The sequence below is a fragment of the Heptranchias perlo genome, chromosome 3 (assembly GCF_035084215.1).
Source record: "Heptranchias perlo isolate sHepPer1 chromosome 3, sHepPer1.hap1, whole genome shotgun sequence".
Classification (NCBI taxonomy): domain Eukaryota; kingdom Metazoa; phylum Chordata; class Chondrichthyes; order Hexanchiformes; family Hexanchidae; genus Heptranchias; species Heptranchias perlo.
In genome coordinates this window covers 24778169-24799858 of record NC_090327.1, presented here as the reverse complement: position 1 = coordinate 24799858, position 21690 = coordinate 24778169, and the positions used below count along the sequence as shown (strand labels likewise).

The window sequence follows — 21690 nt, the reverse complement described above, 5'->3', positions numbered from 1 at the left end:
TCACATACTTCAATAATATCTCCCCTGGAACCTTCTCTTTTCCAAAATTAAGAATCCCAGGCTCTTCAACCACTGCTCATTTTGGACCCAATTGCCATTTATCAGGCAAACTGCAATCGAGCAGATGAATCTGAACTAACCCCTTGAATTTTGATGAGTTTTCAATATCTCCAAATTATATCATCGTCAGAGAATTATTTCATTTGTTTACCTGCATATGAGACACCTCTTCTGCAGTGTGCAAGTTGCCTTTACATGATGGCTACATTGAATGCTTAATTCTGCAAGATTGTCCACTGCAAGCAAGAAAATAGATGGCTCAAAGACTTTAGAGGCCCCATTTTAATGCGTGCCCACAGGGTTGGAACAGACCTGGCGGGGGGCAGTGAAATGAAGTTTGGTCACTACCTGCTCTGGCCCCGATACATTCGCACTCACTGCGCTTTTAACGCCCAGGTTTTGGCAGTGTTGGCACCGCATGCCACAGACAGTGAGAGGCCTCAGTAATATTTAAATATTTGGGTCAGATGACATCATCCGGACCTCGACGTGATTTTTACTGCCGATAGCAGCAGTGACACCCAGTGCCAAAGCCCCTAGTAAAAGCTGGCAGCAAGCAGGATCGTGTCCAGAAGATGCCCAGGTAAATGAGATTTTTTAATGTTTGATGGGTTCTCGTGACCTGGGAAGAAGCCTTGGTCTTCCCCTGCCCTGGGCTTCCCCTGCCCAAGGCTTCCCTCCCTGTCCCACGATTGTGATCACGATGTCCTCCAGACCCCCCCTGACAACTTACCTTATGCCAGGGGCCGTTAGCTCAGGTCCCCAGTGGCTTCCTCATGCCCCTCGAAATCCCGCTCCCACCTGCGGGCCTCATCGTCATTTCCATTGGGTTAGGGCGGGAGTCAGCCTTTGATCATTTTGCTGAGGCCCGGAAGTTAAAATGGCCTAGGCCTCACGCCAGAGTTAAAATCGGGGCTCAAATGTTCATTAACCTATTTTTGTTAAATAAGCAGCCTTTGTTCAGTGGTTCTCTTTATGGTAACAACAGCATTTGTTACTCAGATGTGCTGAGGGACTAATTTTTGCAGCCTCAAGGTCTTTTTATGTAAAATTGCAAGACTTAATCAGCAAATCAGACTACACGCGGCAAGTGTAGATATTAGATATTACATGTGGTCCAGTTTCCAAGTTCTCTGCCAGTAATATTTTGCATCTAATTGTCAACTTGTTGGTAGCACTCATCTCTGAACCAAAAAAACATGGGTTCAAGTCCCACTCCAGGACTTGAGCAAATTTTATAAGCTGGCACTTTATTGGAGTGCTCCATTGTTGGAGGTGCTGTTTTTTGGAGGATACAATAAACCAAATCCTCATCTGGCTGCTAGGGGAAGAAAAAAGATCCCGTGGCAAAAATTGAAAAGCAGGGAGTTCTCCCTCAAGCAAAAGCACCAAAAATAGTCATTCATCTCATCTAATTTGATGTTTGTGTTGTCTACAATAAGTGTACTTCAGAAAGTAATTTTGCAATAAGTTGTATGTGTACATGTGAAGCACTGTTAACAAAAACGAGAGTGCATGGAATTAGAGGCAACATATTGGCTTGGATAGGGAATTGGTTAGGAGATAGGAGACAGAGAGTAGGGATATTGGATATATACTCAAATTGGCAAGATGTGACTAGTGGTGACCCCCAGGGATCTATACTGGGCCTCAGCTTTTCACTATATTTATAAGTGACTTGGATGAAGGAATAGAGAGCTGTATATCTAAGTTTGCTGATGACACTAAGATAGGTGGCACAGTAAGTTGCAAAGGGACATTGATAGATTAAGTGAGTGGGCAAAACTGTGGCAGATGAAATGCAATGTGGGAAGTGTGAGGTCATCTACTTCAGACCTAAAAAAAATTGATCAGAGTATTTTCTAAATAGTGATAAGCTAGGAACTGTGGATGAACATCGAGATTTAGGGGTTCAAGTACAGAAATCACTAAAAGCTAGTGGACAGGTGCAAAAAATAATTAAAAACACTAATGGAATGTTGGCTTTTATCTCAAGAGGGCTGGGATACAAAGGGATGGAAGTTATGTTACAGATGTACAGAGCTCTGTTAATACCCCATCTGGAATACTGCATTTAGTTCTGGGCACCGCACCTCAGGAAGGATTTATTGGACTTGGAGGGTGTGCAGTGCAGATTCACCAGAATGATACCGGGGCTAAAAGGGTTAAATTATGAGGACAGGTTGCATAGACTAGACTTGTATTCCCTTGAGTATAGACTATTAAGGGGTGATCTAATTGAAGTGTTTAAGATGGTTAAAGGATTTCATAGGGTAAATAGAGAGAAATTATTTCCTCTGGTGGGAGATTCCAGAACAAGGGAGCATAACCTTAAAATTAGAGATAGGCTGTTCAGGGGTGATGTCAGAAAGCATTTCTTCACACAAAGGATAATGGAAATCTGGAACTCTCTCCCCCAAAAAGCTTTTGAGGCTAGGTCATTGAAAATTTCAAGACTGTGATTGATAGATTTTTGTTAGACAAGGGTATTAAGATTTATGGAACAAAGGCGGGTAGATGGAGTTAAGATACAGATCAGCCATGATCTAATTGAATGGCGGTACAAGCTCAAGGGGCTGAATGGCCTCCTCCTGTTCCTATAAGAGTACACACAGGTGGTTTCTCACCTTCCTGCAGATGAACACTTAAAAAAAAGATTTCCTCAGTTCAACATTTGTTGTGAAATTGTGACTGTGTGTAGAAAGGAAGTATTTATGGTATTTATTAAAAATAGCAGCAGAGGACAGCTTCCCCCTTGGTGTCCAGATGATAGCTCATCCGATGACAGAACAGAGACCAGGAACTTACTGTCTGGGGAACTGTGGGCACCTACTCATGTGCTGTTATTCCATGAAAAGATGAGTCATTTTGAAATGAAGGCTACCACCGAAAACAAGCAAAGGAGAGAGTCATAGTCGGTGGTATTTGTAGGAATGGCTCCAACGATCACATGCAATATTTGTATCTAAGATTTAGCATGGTGTGGGTTTATTTCATTCTGTCGCAATACAGAGGGGGATTAAAACCCAGTTCCCCTCATAAAAGAAAGACTTGCATATAGCACTTTTCATGACTTCAGGACGTCCCAAAGCGCTTTACAGCCAATGACGTTTTGTTTTGAAAAGTAGTCACTGTTGTAATTGTAGGAAATGCACAGCAAGCTCCCACAAACAGCAATGTAATAATGACCAGATAATCTGTTTTTAGTGATATTGGTTGAGGGATAAATATTGGCCAGGACACCAGGAATAACTCCCCTGCTCTTCTTCGAAATAGTGTCGTGGGATCTTTTACGTCTACCTGACTGGGCAGATGGGGCCTCGGTTTAACGTCTCATCCGAAAGACGGCAACTCCATGATAGAAATCATGTTCCAGTTTAAAATATAAAATTCTAAAACAAAAGCAAAACATTGTGGATGCTGTAAATCTGAAATAAAAACAAAAAATGTTAGAAACACTCAGCAGGTCAGGCAGCGTCTGTGAAGAGAGAAACAGAGCTAATTTTTTTTTTTATTCGTTCATGGGATGTGGGCGTCACTGGCAAGGCCAGCATTTATTGCCCATCCCTAATTGCACTTGAGAAGGTGGTGATGAGCCGCCTTCTTGAACCGCTGCAGTCAGTGTGGTGAAGGTTCTCCCACAGTGCTGTTAGGAAGGGAGTTCCAGGATTTTGACCCAGCGAAGATGAAGGAACGACGATATATTTCCAAGTCGGGATGGTGTATCACTTGGAGAGGAACGTGCAGGTGGTGGTGTTCCCATGTGCCTGCTGCCCTTGTCCTTCCAGGTGGTAGAGGTCGCGGGTTTGGGAGGTGCTGTCGAAGAAGCCTTGGCGAGTTGCTGCAGTGCATCCTGTGGATGGTACACACTGCAGCCACAGTGCGCCGGTGGTGAAGGGAGTGAATGTTTAGGGTGGTGGATGGGGTGCCAATCAAGCGGGCTGCTTTATCTTGGATGGTGTCGAGCTTCTTGAGTGTTGTTGGAGCTGCACTCATCCAGGCAAGTGGAGAGTATTCCATCACACTCCTGACTTGTGCCTTGTAGATGGTGGAAAGGCTTTGGGGAGTCAGGAGGTGAGTCACTCGCCGCAGAATACCCAGCCTCTGACCTGCTCTCGTAGCCACAGTATTTATATGGCTGGTCCAGTTAAGTTTCTGGTCAATGGTGACCCCCAGGATGTTGATGGTGGGGGATTCGGCGATGGTAATGCCGTTGAATGTCAAGGGGAGGTGGTTAGATTCTCTCTTGTTGGAGATGGTCATTGCCTGGCACTTATCTGGCGCGAATGTTACTTGCCACTTATGAGCCCAAGCCTGGATGTTGTCCAGGTCTTGCTGCATGCAGGCTCGGACTGCTTCATTATCTGAGGGGTTGCGAATGGAACTGAACACTGTGCAGTCATCAGCGAACATCCCCATTTCTGACCTTATGATGGAGGGAAGGTCATTGATGAAGCAGCTGAAGATGGTTGGGCCAAGGACACTGCCCTGAGGAACTCCTGCAGCAATGCCCTGGGGCTGAGATGACTGGCCTCCAACAACCACTACCATCTTCCTTTGTGCCAGGTATGACTCCAGCCACTGGAGAGTTTTCCCCCTGATTCCCATTGACTTCAATTTTGCTGGGGCTCCTTGGTGCCACACTCGGTCAAATGCGTCGGTGGTGAAGGGAGTGAATGTTTAGAGTGGTGCATGGGATACCAATCAAGCGGGCTACCTTGTCCTGAATGGTGTCGAGCTTCTTGAGTGTTGTTGGAGCTGCACTCATCCAGGCAAGTGGAGAGTATTCTATCACACTCCTGACTTGTGCCTTGTAGACAGCGGAAAGGCTTTGGAGAGTCAGGAGGTGAGTCACTCGCCGCAGAACACCCAGCCTCTGACCTGCTCTTGTAGCCACAGTATTTATATGGCTGGTCCATTTAATTTTCTGGTCAGTGGTGACCCCCAGGATGTCGATGGTAGGGGATTCAGCGATGGTAATGCCGTTGAATGTTAAGGGGAGGTGGTTAGACTTTCTTGTTGGAGATGGTCCCCACCAGCCTCCACATTCAACGGATCATCCTCTGCCATTTCTGCTGCCTCCAGCACGATGACACCACAAAACACATCTTAACCTTCCCTCCCAACATTCCGAAGGGACCATTCCTTCTGCGACACCCTGATCCACTCATCAATCACCCCCAACTCCCACTCTCCTCCCCTGGCACCTTCTCACACAAGTGCAGGAGATGCAACACCTGCCGCTTCACCTCCTCCCTTCCCACCGTCCAGGGCCCCAAACACTCCTTCAAGGTGAAACTGCATTTTACTTGTACTTCTTCAAACTTTGTATACTGTATTTGCTGCTCACAATGCGGTGTCCTCTATATCGAGTTGCATCGAGTTACATTAAAACCAAGGCACAGAAACAGGCCTTTTGGCCCAACTGCCGGCATTTATGCTCCAGCTGAGCCTCCTCCCTCCCTACTTCATCGAACCCTACCAGCACATCCTTCTATTCCCTTCTCCCTCATGTGTTTATCCAGCTTCCCCTTAAATGCATCTATGCTATTCACCTCAACTACTCCTTGTGGTAGCGCATTCCACATTCTTTCTAATCTTTGGGTAAAACAGTTTCTCCTGAATTCCCTATTGGATTTATTAGCGACTATTTTATATTCATGTTTTCGACTATCTCACAAGTGGAAAAATTTTCCCTACGTCTACCCTACCAAATACTTTCAATATCTTGAAGACCTCTATCAGGTCACCCCTCAGCCTTCTCTTTCCTAGAGAAAAGAGCCCCAGCCTGCTCATCCTTTCAAGGGGAAACCAAACACAGATTGAATGATCACGTTGCTGAACAGCTCCGTTCAGTCCACAAGCATGACCCTGAGCTTCCGGTCACTTTCCAATTTAGTTCTCCATCCCACTCTCGCTCTGACCTCTCTGCCTTTGGCCTCCTACACTGTTACAATGAAGCTCAATGTAAACTGGAGGAACAGCACCTCATCTTTTGATTAGGCACTTTACAACCTTGCAACCTCAACATTGAGGTCAACAACTTCAGATCATTACCACCACTATAATTTTCTTGGATAGCAGATGCTGGTAATGTTATGTGGCCAGGTCCTGCTCCTACTTCTTGTGTTCTTTAGATTTGAGGTTAGGATCAGATCAGCCATGATCTTATTGAATGGCGGAGCAGGCTCGAGGGGCCGATTGGCCTACTCCTGCTCCTATTTCTTATGTTCTTATGTTCTTATTTAAACCTCCTCTGGAACCATCTTTTATTTCTTTACTTGTCCCATTATTACCACCTTTTGTCTTGCACCAGCATCCCTTTTGTCATTTAATCACTCTCGCCCTCTACCCTATCACAGACCTTCCCCTTTGTTCTCTCCTCACCCCTTTTCCCTGGCTCTGTTCTTGCTTAAAACTGTTAAATCTCTAACTCCTTCCACTTCTGATGAAAGCTCATCGACCTGAAACGTTAACTCACTTTCTCTCTCCACAGATGCTGCCTGTCTTGCTGAGCGTTTCCAGCATTTTCTGTTTTTATTTAAAATATACAATATTTGGTTTGTCCATTGCCTGATATCCAAGAGAGGGGCCAAGCAATTCAATGCAAGCGCAACATCTTATCTTCAAATATGTATTTGATTAGCAGGGTTTTTGTTCAAATTCAACAGAAAGTTATTCAAGGCTGCTTGTTTCTGATCACTTTTATAAAAGGTATTTATCAACCTTTCTTGTTCAAATCATAACGTCAGTCTGAGGCCTTCAAAAAGAGATAGTCAGGCCAGTTTCTGTAAATGGTGAGAAAAAGGAAAATAATCCTTTCAGCACACAAGAACCCTTGGATTACATTGCTATACTTCCTGATCCCAAGAGAACCTTCAGTGCTCTCAGGCCCTCAGACCTTTCTCCCCAGTTCTCCTTGGTCCCAAAACGCTCTGCCAGTGACCCTAGCTCCTAGGATCTATCCCAGAACCTTTTCCTCTAGTGTTCCCAGAACTCCTCTCCAAGTGCTTCCAGACATTGATACCCTGTTCAAAATGCTGATAGACTCTGATACTCCATCCCAGTTTGGCCATATGTGAGATTCAAGAGTCATAAGATCATAAGCCAATGATGGGCAGGAAAAGACCACCCGTTCTATCAAGTTTGCCCGACACTCATGGCTGGAGCATCATAACTATACACTTTCTACACCCCCCCTCCCCCCACCCCCCCCCCCCCCCAACCCACTGCAGTCGTGTAATCTCCTGGGAGAGGCCAAAAAACAGAAAAATCCAGGGTCAATAAGGGGAAAAAACACACTGGAAAATTCCTCTCCAACCCCCTCAAGCAATCGAAACCAGTCCAGGACATCACATGGACCATGTGTAATCTGTAAAGCCACTTGCCTTCTATAAAATGCGATCTCTGCCTCAGCCACGAACTGGTCCAGCTTCCTCTTCAAGGCATGCAAAGTGTCAGCACCCACTACACCAGCCAGCAACTTATTCCAGAGGTTCACTACTCTCTGAGAAAAGAAGAACTGTCTAAAATCCAGACTATTCCTAGTCTTGCACAGTTTAAATTCATGACCCCTGGTCCTCCCCAATCTGTCAAACCATCTGTCATCTCCAACAACAACAACCACATGCATTTATACAGCACCTTTAACGTAGTAAAATGTCCCAAGGCATTTCACAGGAGCGTTATCAAACAAAATTTGATACTGAGCCACATAAGGAGATATTAGGACAGGTGACCAAAAGCTTAGTCAAAGAGGTAGGTTTTAAGAAGTGTCTTAAAGAAGGAGAGAGAGAGAGAGAGAGAAAGAGGTAGAGAGGGGGAGGTTTAGGGAGGGAATTCCAGAGCTTAGGGTCTAGGCAACTGAAGGCACAGCCGCCAATGGTGGAGCAATGTAAATGGGAGATGCGCAAGAGGCCAGAATTGGCATCTCCAATGCTGATAAGTCAATGTCCCTGGTAATATTACTTAGCATAAAACCCCTGTTCTTATAAAACCTCTGACTCACCATGAGCAACACCACAGGAGATTTACTGTGTATTGTATTCTCTGTGTACTGAGTACAATTGATCTAACAAGATTACACAGTGCAAGATATTCCAAATGAGCATATGCTAAAGCCCAAAAACCTTAGACGATTGCATTATAAAGTGATTCTGTATGGTTCAACTAAACCTCCAAAAACCAAAACTGCAAATTTTGACATGATGTGGAGGGTCTGTTCACATAATATATTTGCAGCCGAATATTTTGGTGTTTTTTAAAAGTACAGTGCTCAGCAAGTTACAGCTGGGCAATTGAGCTGATATCAGTATATTTGAATTCAAGTAAAGGAGGAAGATGCAATTGATCTCTTTATATGAATCTCTTTATATGACTCTATATTCACTGTGATTCATTATAGAATCACAGAAATTTACGGCACAGAAGAAGGCCATTCGGCCCACTGTGCCTGTGCCGGCCAAAAAAGAGCTATCCAGCCTAATTCCACTTTCTAGCACTTGGTCCGTAGCCTTGTAGGTTACGGCACTTCAAGTGCATATCCAAGTGCCTTTTAAATGTGAAGAGGGTTTCTGCCTCTACCACCCTTTCAGGCAGTGAGTTCCAGACCCCCACCACCCTCTGGGTGAAAAAAATTGTCCTCAGTTCCCCTCTAATCCTTCCACCAATTATTTTAAATCTATGCCCCCTGGTTATTAACCTCACTGCTAAGGGAAATAGGTCCTTCTTATCGACTCTATCCAGGCCCCTCATAAGTTTATACACCTCAATTAAATCACCCCTCAGCCTCCTCTGTTCCAAAGAAAACAACTCCAGCCTATCCAATCTTTCCACATAGCTAAAATTCTCCAGCCCTGGCAGCATCCTCGTAAATCTCCTCTGAACCCTCTCTAGTGCAATCACATCTTTCCTGTAATGTGGTGACCAGAACTGTACACAGTACTCAAGCTGTGGCCTAACCAGTGCTTTATACAGTTCCAGCATAACCTCCCTGCTCTTATATTCTATGCCTCAGCTAATAAAGGAAAATATCCCATATGCTTTCTTAACCACCTTATCTACCTGTCCTGCTATCTTCAGGGATCTGCGGACATGCCCTCCAAGGTCTCTCACTTCCTCTACACCTCTCAGTATCCTCCCATTTATTGTGTAGTCCCTTGTTTTGTTTGCCCTCCCCACATGCATTACCTCATACTTCTCCGGATAGAATTCCATTTGCCACTTTTTTGCCCACCTGACTAGTCCATTTGATACCTTCCTGCAGTCTACAGCTTTCCTCCTCACCATCAAACACATGGCCAATTTTTGTATCATCTGCAAACTTCTTAATCATGCCCCCTACATTTAAGTCCAAATCATTAATATATACCACAAAAAGCAAGGGACCTAGTACTGAGTCCTGTGGAACCCCACTGGAAACATCCTTCCAGTCACAAAAACACCCGTCGACCATTACCCTTTGCTTCCTGCCACTGAGCCAATTTTGGATCCAACTTGCCACTTTCCCTTGGATCCCATGGGCTTGTAATTTTTTGGCCAGTCTGCCATGTGCCATGTGATGTAGACTACATCAAACGCATTACGCTCATCGACCTTCCTTGTTACCTCCTCAAAAAATTCAATCAAGTTAGTCAGACACGACCTTCCCTTATCAATTCCATGCTGAATGTCCTTGATTAATCCGTGCCTTTCTAAATGATGATTAATACTGTCCCTCAGAATCAGGTTAGGCTGACTGGCCTGCAATTACTCGGTCTATCCTTTTCTCCCTTTCTAAACAAAGGTACAACAATAGCAGTCCTCCAATCCTCCGGCACCATGCCTGTAGCCAGGGAGGATTGGAAAATGATGGTCAGAGCCTCTGCTATTTCCTCCCTTGCTTCTCTTAACAGTGTGGGATACATTTCATCCGGGCCTGGCAATTTATCTACTTTCAAATATGCCAAACTCCTTAATATTTCCTCCTTCACTATGTTTATCCCATCCAATATTACGCACTCCTCCTCAACTACAATGTCTGCATTGTCCATCTAAACATAAGAACATAAGAAATAGGAGAAGGAGTCGGCCAATTGGCCCTTCAAGCCTGCTCCGCCATTTAATAAGATCATGGCTGATCTGATCCGAACCTCAAATCTAAATTCATGTCCACTTTCCTGCCCACTCCCCGTAACCCCCAATTCCCTTCACTTCTAGGAAACTGTCTATTTCTGCTTTGAATTTATTCAATGATGTAGCTTCCACAGCTTCCTGGGGCAGCAAATTCCACAGACCTACCACCCTCTGAGTGAAGAAGTTTCCCCTCATCTCAGTTTTGAAGGAGCAGCCCCTTATTCTAAGATTATGCCCCCTAGTTCTAGTTTCACCCAACCTTGGGAACATCCTCACCGCATCCACCCGATCAAGCCCCTTCACAATCTTATATGTTTCAATAAGATCGCCCCTCATTCTTCTGAACTCCAATGAGTAGAGTCCCAATCTACTCAACCTCTCCTCATATGTCCACCCCCTCATCCCCGGGATTAACCGAGTGAACCTTCTTTGTACTGCCTCGAGAGCAAGTATGTCTTTTCTTAAGTATGGAGACCAAAACTGTATGCAGTATTCCAGGTGCGGTCTCACCAATACCTTATATAACTGCAGCAATACCTCCCTATTTTTATATTCTATCCCCCTAGCGATAAACGCCAACATTCCGTTGGCCTTCTTGATCACCTGCTGCACCTGCATACTAACTTTTTGATTTTCTTGCACTAGGACCCCCAGATCCCTTTGTACTGCAGTACTTTCCAGTCTCTTGCCATCAAGAAAATAACTTGCTCTCTGGTTTTTCCTGCCAAAGTGCATAACCTCACATTTTCCAATATGGTATTTCATCTGCCAAATCTCCGCCCACTCACCCAGCCTGTCTATATCCCCCTGCAGGTTTTTTATGTCCTCCTCACTCTCTACTTTCCCTCCCATCTTTGTATCATCTGAAAACTTTGATACGTTACACTCGGTCCCCTCCTCCAAATCGTTAATATAGATTGTAAAGAGTTGGGGACCCAGCACCGACCCCTGCGGAACAGCACTGGTTGCCAGTCCGAGAATGAACCATTTATCCCAACTCTCTGCTTCCTGTTAGATAACCAATCCTCCACCCATGCCAGAATATTACCCCCAATCCAGTGATTCTTTATCTTGAGCAATAATCTTTTATGTGGCACCTTGTCGAATGCCTTCTGGAAGTCTAAATACACTACGTCCACTGGTTCCCCTATATCCACCCTGTACGTTATGTCCTCAAAGAACTCAAGCAAATTTGTCAGACATGACTTCCCCCTTCGTAAAGCCATGCTGACTTTGTCCTATTAAATTATGTTTGTCCAAATGTTCTGCTATTGTCTTCTTAATAATAGACTCCACAATTTTACCCACCACAGATGTTAGGCTAACTGGTCTATAACTTCCAGCCTTCTGTCTACTACCCTTTTTAAGTAAGGGTGTTACATTAGCAGTTTTCCAATCTGCCGGGACCTTTGCCGAGTCCAGAGAATTTTGAAAAATTATTACCAAAGCATCCACAATCCCCACTGCCACTTCCCTCAAGACCCTAGGATGTAAGCCATCAGGTCCAGGGGATTTATCCGCCTTGAGTCCCATTAATTTACTGAGTACCAATTCCTTAGTGATTTTAATCGTATTTAGCTCCTCCCCCCTAGAGCCCCCTGTTTGTCCAGTGTTGGGATATTCTTAGTGTCCTCTACCGTAAAGACTGAAACAAAATATTTGTTCAGCATTTTTGCCATCTCCATGTTTCCCACCATTAATTTCCTGGTCTCATCCTCTAAGGGACCTACGTTTGCCTTAGCCACCCTTTTTCTTTTTATATAACTGTAGAAACTCTTGCTATCTGTTTTTATATTTTTTGCTAATTTATTTTCATAATCAATCTTCCCTTTCTTAATCAATCCTTTAGTTACTTTTTGCTGTCTTTTGAAGACTTCCCAATCTTCTATCCTCCCACTAAGTTTGGCTACCATATATGTCCTTGTTTTTAGTCAGATACTATCCTTAATTTCTTTACTTAGCCACGGATGGCTGTCATTTCTTTTACACCCTTTTTTCCTCAGTGGAATATATTTGTTTTAAAAGTTGTAAAATAACTCCTTAAATGAACACCACTGCTCATGTACCGTCTTACCCCTTAATCTTTTTTCCCAGTCCACTTTAATCAATTCCGCCCTCATACCATCATAGTCTCCTTTATTCAAGCTCAGTACGCTTGTTTGAGATTCAACCTTCTCACCCTCTAATTGGATATGGAATGTAACCATGTTATGGTCACTCATTCCAATGGGGTTCCTTAACTAGGACATTATTAATTAATCCTGGCTCATTACACAGGACCAGGTCCAAGGTTGCTTGCCCCCTTGTAGGATCAGTTACATACTGCTCAAGAAATCCATCCCTAATACACTCAATAAACTCTTCCTCAAGGCTGCCCTGCCCAATTTGATTTGTCCAGTTAATATGATAGTTAAAATCCCCCATAATTATAGCTGTTCCCTTATTACATGCCCCGACTATTTCCTGATTAATACTTCTTCCAGCAGAGTTGCAACTATTAGGAGGCCTATATACTACGCCCACTAGTGTTTTTTTTCCCTTATTATTCCTTATCTCTACCCAAACTGTTTCATTATCCTGATCCTTTGTCCCAATATCATTTCTCTGTATTACAGTGATTCCTTCCTTTATTAACATAGCCACCCCACCTCCCCTTCCCTCCTGCCTGTCCTTCCTGATTGTTAAATACCCTGGCATATTTAATTCCCTGTCGTTGTCACCCTGCAGCCATGTTTCTGTAATGGCCACAAGATCATACCCATACGTAGTTATTTGTGCCGTTAACTCATCCATTTTGTTACGAATGCTACGTGCATTCAGATAAAGAACTTTCAAATATGTTTTGTGACACTTAGTTCCTGCTTTTTCCTTCTTGTCCCGATATTTGTCCTGGATCTCCTTTATCTCCTCTGCGTACTTGCTGAAGGTGCTGCCGAACTTGGACCAGGCTTTCTAGGGGATGGTGATGGAGTTCCTGTAAGAGGGCTTCACCTCACTCACTCGCATGAACACGCCGTACTTGTTGGAGCCCATGTCGAAGAAGAAGCGCTTTCTGTCGACGGTGAGGAACGTGCCCTCGGGCAACTCAGACTGGCCGCACGGCTCGTCGTCCACGCCGTAGTCGTCGATCAGCTTCGCCAGTGCGTCCCTGAACTCGATGAGCCCTAGGGCCGGCAGGGCGATGGTCTGGCCTTGCGTCCCCCCCAAGCCGGGGCCTCGATTTAAGGTCTGGCGGAGGCGCAGGAAGCGACCTCGCTTGTTCTCCTTCAGGTCCATGTAGTACTTGCGGTTCTCCCGCACCAGGAACTCGCTCTTCAGTGCACGGCGGGGCTCGTAGGAGCTCAGGCCGGCGTCCGAGTCCGAGAGGCCCAGCTGCGCATAGTGCTCGATGAAATCCCCGAGGTAGTCGCGGAACTCGGCCGCCATCGCCATGGAGAGGGTCAGCCGGCTCTTGTTGCCGCCCGCGCCCACCTCGGCGATCTCATTTGTGATTCATTGAGAACCATAACCATATCTTCCGCCTCCACACATAGGTTACCTTTTTGGTCTCTAATAGGCCCTACTCTTTCCTTAGTTATCCTCTTGCTCTTTATGTATTTATGAAACGTCTTTGGGTTTTCCTTGATTTTACTTGTCAGTATTTATTCATGCCCTCTCTTTGCTTTCTTAATTTCCTTTTTAATTTCACCCCTGCACTTTCTATACTCCTGTCGGTTTTCTGCAGTATTGAGCTCTCGGTATCAAACATAAGCTTCCCTTTTTTGCCTTATCCTCCCTGTATGCTTCTTGACATCCAGATGGCTTGAGATTTGGCAGTCCCACCCTTTTTCTTTGTGGGAACATATTTGCTCTGAACCCTCACTATCTCCCCCTTGAATGCCTCCCACTGCTCTGACACTGATTTACCTTCAAGTAGCTGTTTCCAGTCCACTTTTGCTAAATCACTTCTCAGCTTAGTAAAATTTGTCTTTTCCCAATTGAGAACTTTTACTCCTGTTCTATCTTTGTCCTTTTCCATAATTATGGTAAATCTAACTGAATTATGATCACTACCACCAAAATGCTCTCCCACTGATGCTCCTTCCACCTGCCCAGCTACATTTCCTAAAACTAAGTCCAGAAATGCTCCTTCTCTTGTTGGACTTGCCACGTACTGGCTAAAAAAGTTTTCCTGAATGCATTTTAAGAATTCTGCACCCTCTATACCTTTTACACTGATTGTATCCCAGTTAATATTAGGGTAGTTGAAATCCCCTGCTATTACTGCAGTACCATTTTTGCACTTCTCAGAATTTGCCGACATATTTACTCTTCTATCTCCCTCTGACTGTTTGGGGGTCTATAGTACACTCCCAGTAGTGTGACTGCCCCTTTTTTTGTTCTTTAGCTCAACTCATATGGCCTCATTTCATGATCCTTCGAACATATCATGCCTCATCACAGCTGTCATTCTTCCTTTAACCAATGTTGCCACTCCCCCTCCTTTTTTATCCCCCTCTCTATCTCATCTGAAAACCCTGTAACCAGGAATGTTGAGCTGCCATTGCTGCCCCTCTTTAAGCCATGTTTCTGTAATAGCTAAGATATCGCACTTCCACATGTCTATTTGTGCCCTCAGTTCATCTGCCTTATTCAGTAGACTCCTTGCATTGAAGTATATACCAATAAGCATTGCCAAACTCCTTTGTTGTCTATTTTCTAACCTTTGCTTCCTCTGCCTTCCAAACTCACTTACTAATTTTCTGCCTTCCATTTCCAGCTTTGCTTCTCTCCCTTCTGAATCTAAGCTCAGGTTCCCCACCTCCTGTCAAGCTAATTTAAACCCTCCCCAACAGCAGTAGCGAACCTCCCCGTGAGAATATTGGTCCCGGCCCATTTGGTTTGTACAGGTCCTACCTCCCCCAGAACCGGTCCCAATGCCCCAGGAATCTAAAGCCCTCCCTCCTGCACCATCTCTCCAGCCACGCATTCATTTGCACTACCCTCCTATTTCTTTACTCACGAGCGTGTGGCACTGGGAGTAATCCAAAGATTACCACCTTTGAGGTCCTGCTTATTAATCTCTTTATTAGCTTTACCTGTCTCTGTGATGTATCTGCTCTCATTATAATAGAGTCTGGGGGCTTTCCCTGATATCTGCCAGTCACACCTCGTTCATCTGTGGATCCTTAAACATTACACTAAATGCATTAGAAAATTGTTTAGTTTAATAATGGGCCAAAATTTATGCTCACCTTAATCCTGACACCGATCCACAGAGGAAAAAATGCTTGATTTTTTTGATGTAACAACCTCATAATTTGAGATCCAGCTCGGCCCAGTTGGTAATCAATGGAAATGAAAATCGGGGAGAGATGTATAACGAGCGGCTGATCCAATATCGGCTGTTTTACACTAACACCCAAAGTCAAAATTAATCCTGCTAGAGTCTGAAAATTGAAGGTTACAACCCCACTCCAAGACTTGAGCGTATAATGTAACGTGATACTTCAGTGCAGGATTGAGACAGTACAGAATTGGAAGAAGTGCCATCCTTTGAATAAGATGTTAAACATAGGTTTGTTCTGGTGGTTCAGTTGGACCTTCGAGATCACATTGCATTATTTGGAGAAGCACAGGAATTTCTCTCACCACAACCTAAAAGAGATGAACTGGTCATTTTTCTCATTGCAGTTTGTGAAGTCTTGTTGTATGTGAAATGACTGCTGCATTTGCTTAAACAACAACAGTAGCTGCATATCACAAAGATTCATTATGTGTGTAGCAGTTTGAGACATTTCAGAAAGACGTGAGAACAAATGGTTGCTTAAGAAATAACATAATAAGATTCTGTTGAAAAATGAATAACTGCTTAAACAGCTTTCTTAAACAAATATATGACCTTAACAGTATGAGAGAGCATGTGTATGTAATCTGTCTATGTAATATCTGCATTTTTCATATGTCCCATTGCACCATTGAAGATAGTGACAGGAATCTCCAGATTATCATCTGAATGAACACATCGCGCTGACAGCTCTTAATTTAAGGTGAATGAAAGGAAATCCATGCACATTTGATTATATGAACTTACACGAAAAACAAGCTCGTTAATTTCAAGCAATTACCTTACGGCATATGTTAGGATCATTGTGATTATGTGTCTCATTGTTAGAAGTATGATGAATAATTGAAAACGGGCCTAGTGACAATGCTTTACTTAGCAGCTTCTTTTTTGCTATATTAATAACCTAATTTCCATTCATAGCTATAAGTAATTAGCATGTCGGCGAACACCTGGGTCTCCAAATTACAATGGGAGAGAGTTGCGGAGGCTTTAATCGCACTTGTATTTTTCCTGGCACATGTAACTGAGCCGTAACACTTTAAGGTTTTATTTCTATGTTTTTCCCTCGCCATAATTGTTTTTATTGCTAACTACTTCCTTGCAAATTTAATTACCAATTGCATAGTTCAAGCTGCAGACTTTTTAAAAAATTATTCTCCGGATGTGGGCGTCACTGCCAAGGCCAGCATTTATTGCCCATCCCTAGTTGCCCTTGAGAAGCTGGTGGTGGGCCTTTTTCTTGTGGTGAAGGTGCTCCCACAATGCTATTAGGTAGGGAGTTCCAGGATCGTGGTCCAACGACAATGAAGGAACGGTGATTTATGTCCCAAGTCAGGGAGGTGTGTGGCCTGGAAGGGAACATGGAGGCGATGGTGCTCCCATGCACCTGCCATGCTTGTCCTTCTAGGTGAAGAATTCTAGACTGGAGCATCTTCATTATTTTTTAAGTGTTCGATAACTTTATTTTAACTTTCTATTTTTGTGAATTTATTTTAACTATTTAACTGCATTTTAACTGTGCAATTTGTGTGAAGTCAACCAATTATAGTATCTTAAATTATCTTCTTGTTTCTCCTTGTCATTTCAACCTTGCTGCGGTCCTGTATTGTGGGCACCGGTCCTTCGCTTGAGTTTCTCTACTTACGACAATGATTGGCAAGAAATTGTGTCAGGAGATGAGGGCTTGCCTCAGTGGTTAAACATAGTGTTGACTGGAGCCAAGCAGTTACCAGTTTTAGCTCTAAAGATAACAACACAGTCATTCAGGAGCCACTCGCATTTAATCTTTGGCTCCGATGCATTTTCCCATGAGTTTCATATCCTTTCATTGTTGTGATTGCAGCTGAGATTTGATTAGCAGGTGCTATAAGAAGAGACACAGACAGACAGCAGGAAAATTGCTTTGAGCTCCATGAGGGTTTTGGCCGCAAGCTGAAGAAGAGCTGTCTGCAACAGTTACATCTTTTACTGTCTCAGGCGCCAGTAGCTCCCGGGCTAACACATATTTAAAAACAAAATACAGGAACCGTATTTCTATGTACTGTCCTTAGCAGCACTAACCCCTCTCGTTCAAAGCAACATAGGAACTTTAGAAACAGGAGTAGGCCATTCAGCCCCTCAAGCATGCTCCACCATTCAATTAGATCATCATTTTCCCGCATTTGATCCATTTCCTTTGATATCCTCACCTAACAAAAATCTATCGATTTCAGTCTTGAAAGCTCCAATTGTCCCAGTATCCACAGGGGAGAGAGAATTCCAAATATTCACTGCCCTTTGTCCTTGTTCCGCTCCTGAATGGCCTAGCTCCAATTTTAAGATTACGTCCCTTTGTTCTGGACTCCACCACCAGAGAAATAGTTTCTCCGTATCTACCCTATCGAATCCTTTTAACATTATAAACACAATTATCAGATCACCCAGCCTGCAGCTTTGTACACACCCACTGTCAAAAGTGCGCTGATGCCCTCATCGACAAATCCCTTGGTGCTTTAGAACTGACGGTGCACATTTGGCTTTGATGCATAAAAATCAGGACTCAATCACAGTAGACCAAACTATTATTTATATATTATGAATATTATTAAAGACTTTTTGTTGATGACAAATTGCCTCATGTGTTATAAATTGGATAACCAGGTGGTGAAGGATAGAATACCAGAGCCTGGTCTTCAGTTGCTTCCAAGCCTCTATTCACACAGCTCAACATTACACACCCTTCTATAAATGGATACAAGAGAGTCCCTAATTGATACCCACCACCTGAATACAATTAACGCTAATTGATATAAATCACATAGATACAATTAACATCATGCCGCCCCACATTGCATTCCCGCCCGCTGCCATTTCCTAGCAGTTTCGGGCAGAATACTGGCTGGCAGATGAGGTGCAGGAGCTTGCCACCCACTTTGGCACCAACCCGCCCGATTCACGCTCCAAGTTAAAATTGGGGCTATCGTGTCCGGTTGTCAAATTTTTGTGTCAAGTGGCGATGATGGAATGCCTCAGCTTTTTGGTCTAAGCCACAGAAAAAGTTGTACCTGTAAATTAACTCTACATTTCTGCTTCCCAAAGTGCTGTAAGGTTTCCATTTATCTAGAAATAATAGTAATATGAAATCAAAGTATTGCATAAAAATAAGAACAGAATGTATGGCCTAGAAATTCTGGAACAGCCATTTTTGGGCACTTGTGGGGGTGGGGGACAAAGGGTAAGTACCTCATACCAGAATGGTGAGGTCCAAGGCTCCTGAGATATTGGGTCCAGGCCACTTGTCATAGAGCCGGCACTGCACGCTGGTGAAGATTGGAGGAAGTGAGAAGAAAAATAGGGCCGCTGCTAGCATCACAGTCATCGTCCGGCCTGAAGCCTGTGATTGTGGGGTCAGGGGACGTGGAGTCTGCGATCAGGGTTTGGGGCCGGGTGGGCAAGAGGATCAGAGGTTGGGAGCGGCGGCGATGGAGGGGGGGCCAGATCGGTGATCCAGTCATTTGATATGGGGTCAGGAGGAGCACCCGTGGTTGGCAAGCGTTCAGTAGGGTTGGTTCCCCTGAGTTTCCCTCAAAGCAAACCAGCATTAGAGTGGGGTCCTTAAGCGGATGTTGGAACCTTTATTTGCAAAGGGCTTGCTTCAGGCATGGATAAAGGATACCTCTTGTTTGTCCTTACCCAATAAGGCTGTTGCCACACTTCCAGCTGAAGGTGTCTGTGTACTTCCTGCCCGCCATTTCAGGGCCTTAGGAGGCCGCATAGCACCAGAAAAACAGGAGCTACACAGCCCATTTTCTAGGCCTATGACTTCAAAATGGGGATTGAATTACATCTGCTCACCCTGGTCCAATTATCCCTGCCGTAGAGTTGACTTTCCCATGTGCAATGTCAGTCTTCTGTCTAGTGCATTTACCTCACAGTCTGGATGTCGCACCCTAGGAATCACACACCACACATCACATTTTAGTACAAATGAAAAAAAACTTTAAAAATAAAGAAACTCATTGACCTGGACCCTGAAATTTACAGGCAATTAAAACCACCCTCTGATTGATCTGTGATTTTTGAAGCTACTGCTCTAAACAGGCTGATTCAAGTTATTACAGCCATTATATAAAAAGAAAGAAAGACTTGCATTTATATAGCACCTTTCATTACCTCAGGACATCCCAAAGCCCTTTACAACAAATGAAGCACTTTTGAAGTGTAGTCACTGTTGTAATATAGGAAATGCGGCAGTCAATTTGCGCACAGCAAGCTCTCACAAATAGCAATAAGTTAATAATCAGATAATCTGTTTTCGTGATATTGGTTGACACTAAGGATAATTCCCCTGCTTTTCTTCGAATAGTGTCACGGGATCTTTTACGTCCGCCTGAGAAGGCAGGCGAGGCCTCAGTTTAATATCTCATCCGAAAGACGGCACCTCTGACAGTGCAGCACTCCCTCAGTACTGCACTGGAGTGTCAGCCTAGATTCTGTACTCAAGTCTCTGGAGTGGGACTTGAATCCATCACCTTCAGAGATGAATGAGAGTGCTCAACAATGGCCATTAAAAATAATGACCGAGTCAGCAGCTAAATATCACAGCCATGCTCCAAACTCAAGAGTAACCACAGGCAACACAACGCGAGATCCACTAATATTATATATATATGTGTATGTGTGTGTGTGTGTGTCCTGAATCAGAATTTGAAAATCATAGAACCATAGAATAGTTACAGCACAGAAGGAGGCCATTCGGCCCATCAAGCCCTTGCCGGCTCTTTGTAAGAGCAATTCAGTTAGTCCCATTCCCCCGCTCTTTCCCTGCAATTTTTTTTCCCTTAAATATTTATCCAATTCCTTTTTGAAAGCCACAATTGAATCTGTTTCTACCCCCTTTCAGGCAGCGCATTCCAGATCGTAACTACTCGTTGCGTAAAAAAGATTTTCTCATGTCACCTTTGGTTCTTTTGCCAATCACCTTAAATCTGTGTCCTCTGGTTCTCGACGTTTCAGCCATTGGGAACAGTATCTCCTTATTTATTTTATCTAAACCCTTCATGATTTTGAACATTTCTATCAAATCTCCTCTCAACCTTCTCTGCTCTAAGGAGAACAATACCAGCGTCTCCAGTCTATCCACGTAACTGAAGTCCCTCATCCCTGGAATCAATCTAATAAATATTTTTTATACCCTCTCTAAGGCCTTCACATCCTTCCTAAAGTGCAGTGCGCAGAATTGGATACAATACTCCAGTTGTGGCCGAACCAGTGTTTTATAAAGGTTCATCATAACTTTCTTGCTTTTGTACTCTATGCCTCTATTTATAAAGCCCAGGATGCTGTATGCTTTTTTAACTGCTTTCTCAACCTGTCCTGCCATCTTCAAAGATTTGTGCACATATACCCCCAGGTCTCTCTGTTCCTGCACCCCCTTTAGAATTGTACCATTTAGTTTATATTGCCTCTCCTCATTCGTCCTACCAAAATATATCACTTCGCACTTCTCTGCGTTAAATTTCATGTAAGATTTGTCCGCCCATTACACCAGCCTATCTATATCCTCTTGAAGTCTATCACTATCCTCCTCACTGTTTACTACCCTTCCAAGTTTTATCATAGAATCATAGAATCATAGAAGTTACAACATGGAAACAGGCCCTTCGGCCCAACATGTCCATGTCGCCCAGTTTATACCACTAAGCTAGTCCCAATTGCCTGCACTTGGCCCATATTCCTCTATACCCATCTTACCCATGTAACTGTCCAAATGCTTTTTAAAAGACAAAATTGTACCCGCCTCTACTACTGCCTCTGGCAGCTCGTTCCAGACACTCACCACCCTTTGAGTGAAAAAATTGCCCCTCTGGACCCTTTTGTATCTCTTCCCTCTCACCTTAAATCTATGTCCCCTCGTTATAGACTCCCCTACCTTTGGGAAAAGATTTTGACTATCTACCTTATCTATGCCCCTCATTATTTTATAGACTTCTATAAGATCACCCCTTAACCTCCTACTCTCCAGGGAAAAAAGTCCCAGTTTATCTAACCTCTCCCTATAAGTCAAACCATCAAGTCCCGGTAGCATCCTGGTAAATCTTTTCTGCAATCTTTCTAGTTTAATAATATCCTTTCTATAATAGGGTGACCAGAACTGTACACAGTATTCCAAGTGTGGCCTTATTAATGTCTTGTACAACTTCAACAAGACA

At 43.8% G+C, this 21690-nt stretch overlaps 1 pseudogene; it reads right to left on the bottom strand.

Annotated features, from left to right (window-relative positions):
- Window positions 1-207: 207 nt before the first annotated feature.
- LOC137305853 (transcriptional activator protein Pur-alpha-like) lies at window positions 208-18857 on the bottom strand (annotated as a pseudogene).
- Between the last annotated feature and the right edge of the window lie 2833 nt (window positions 18858-21690).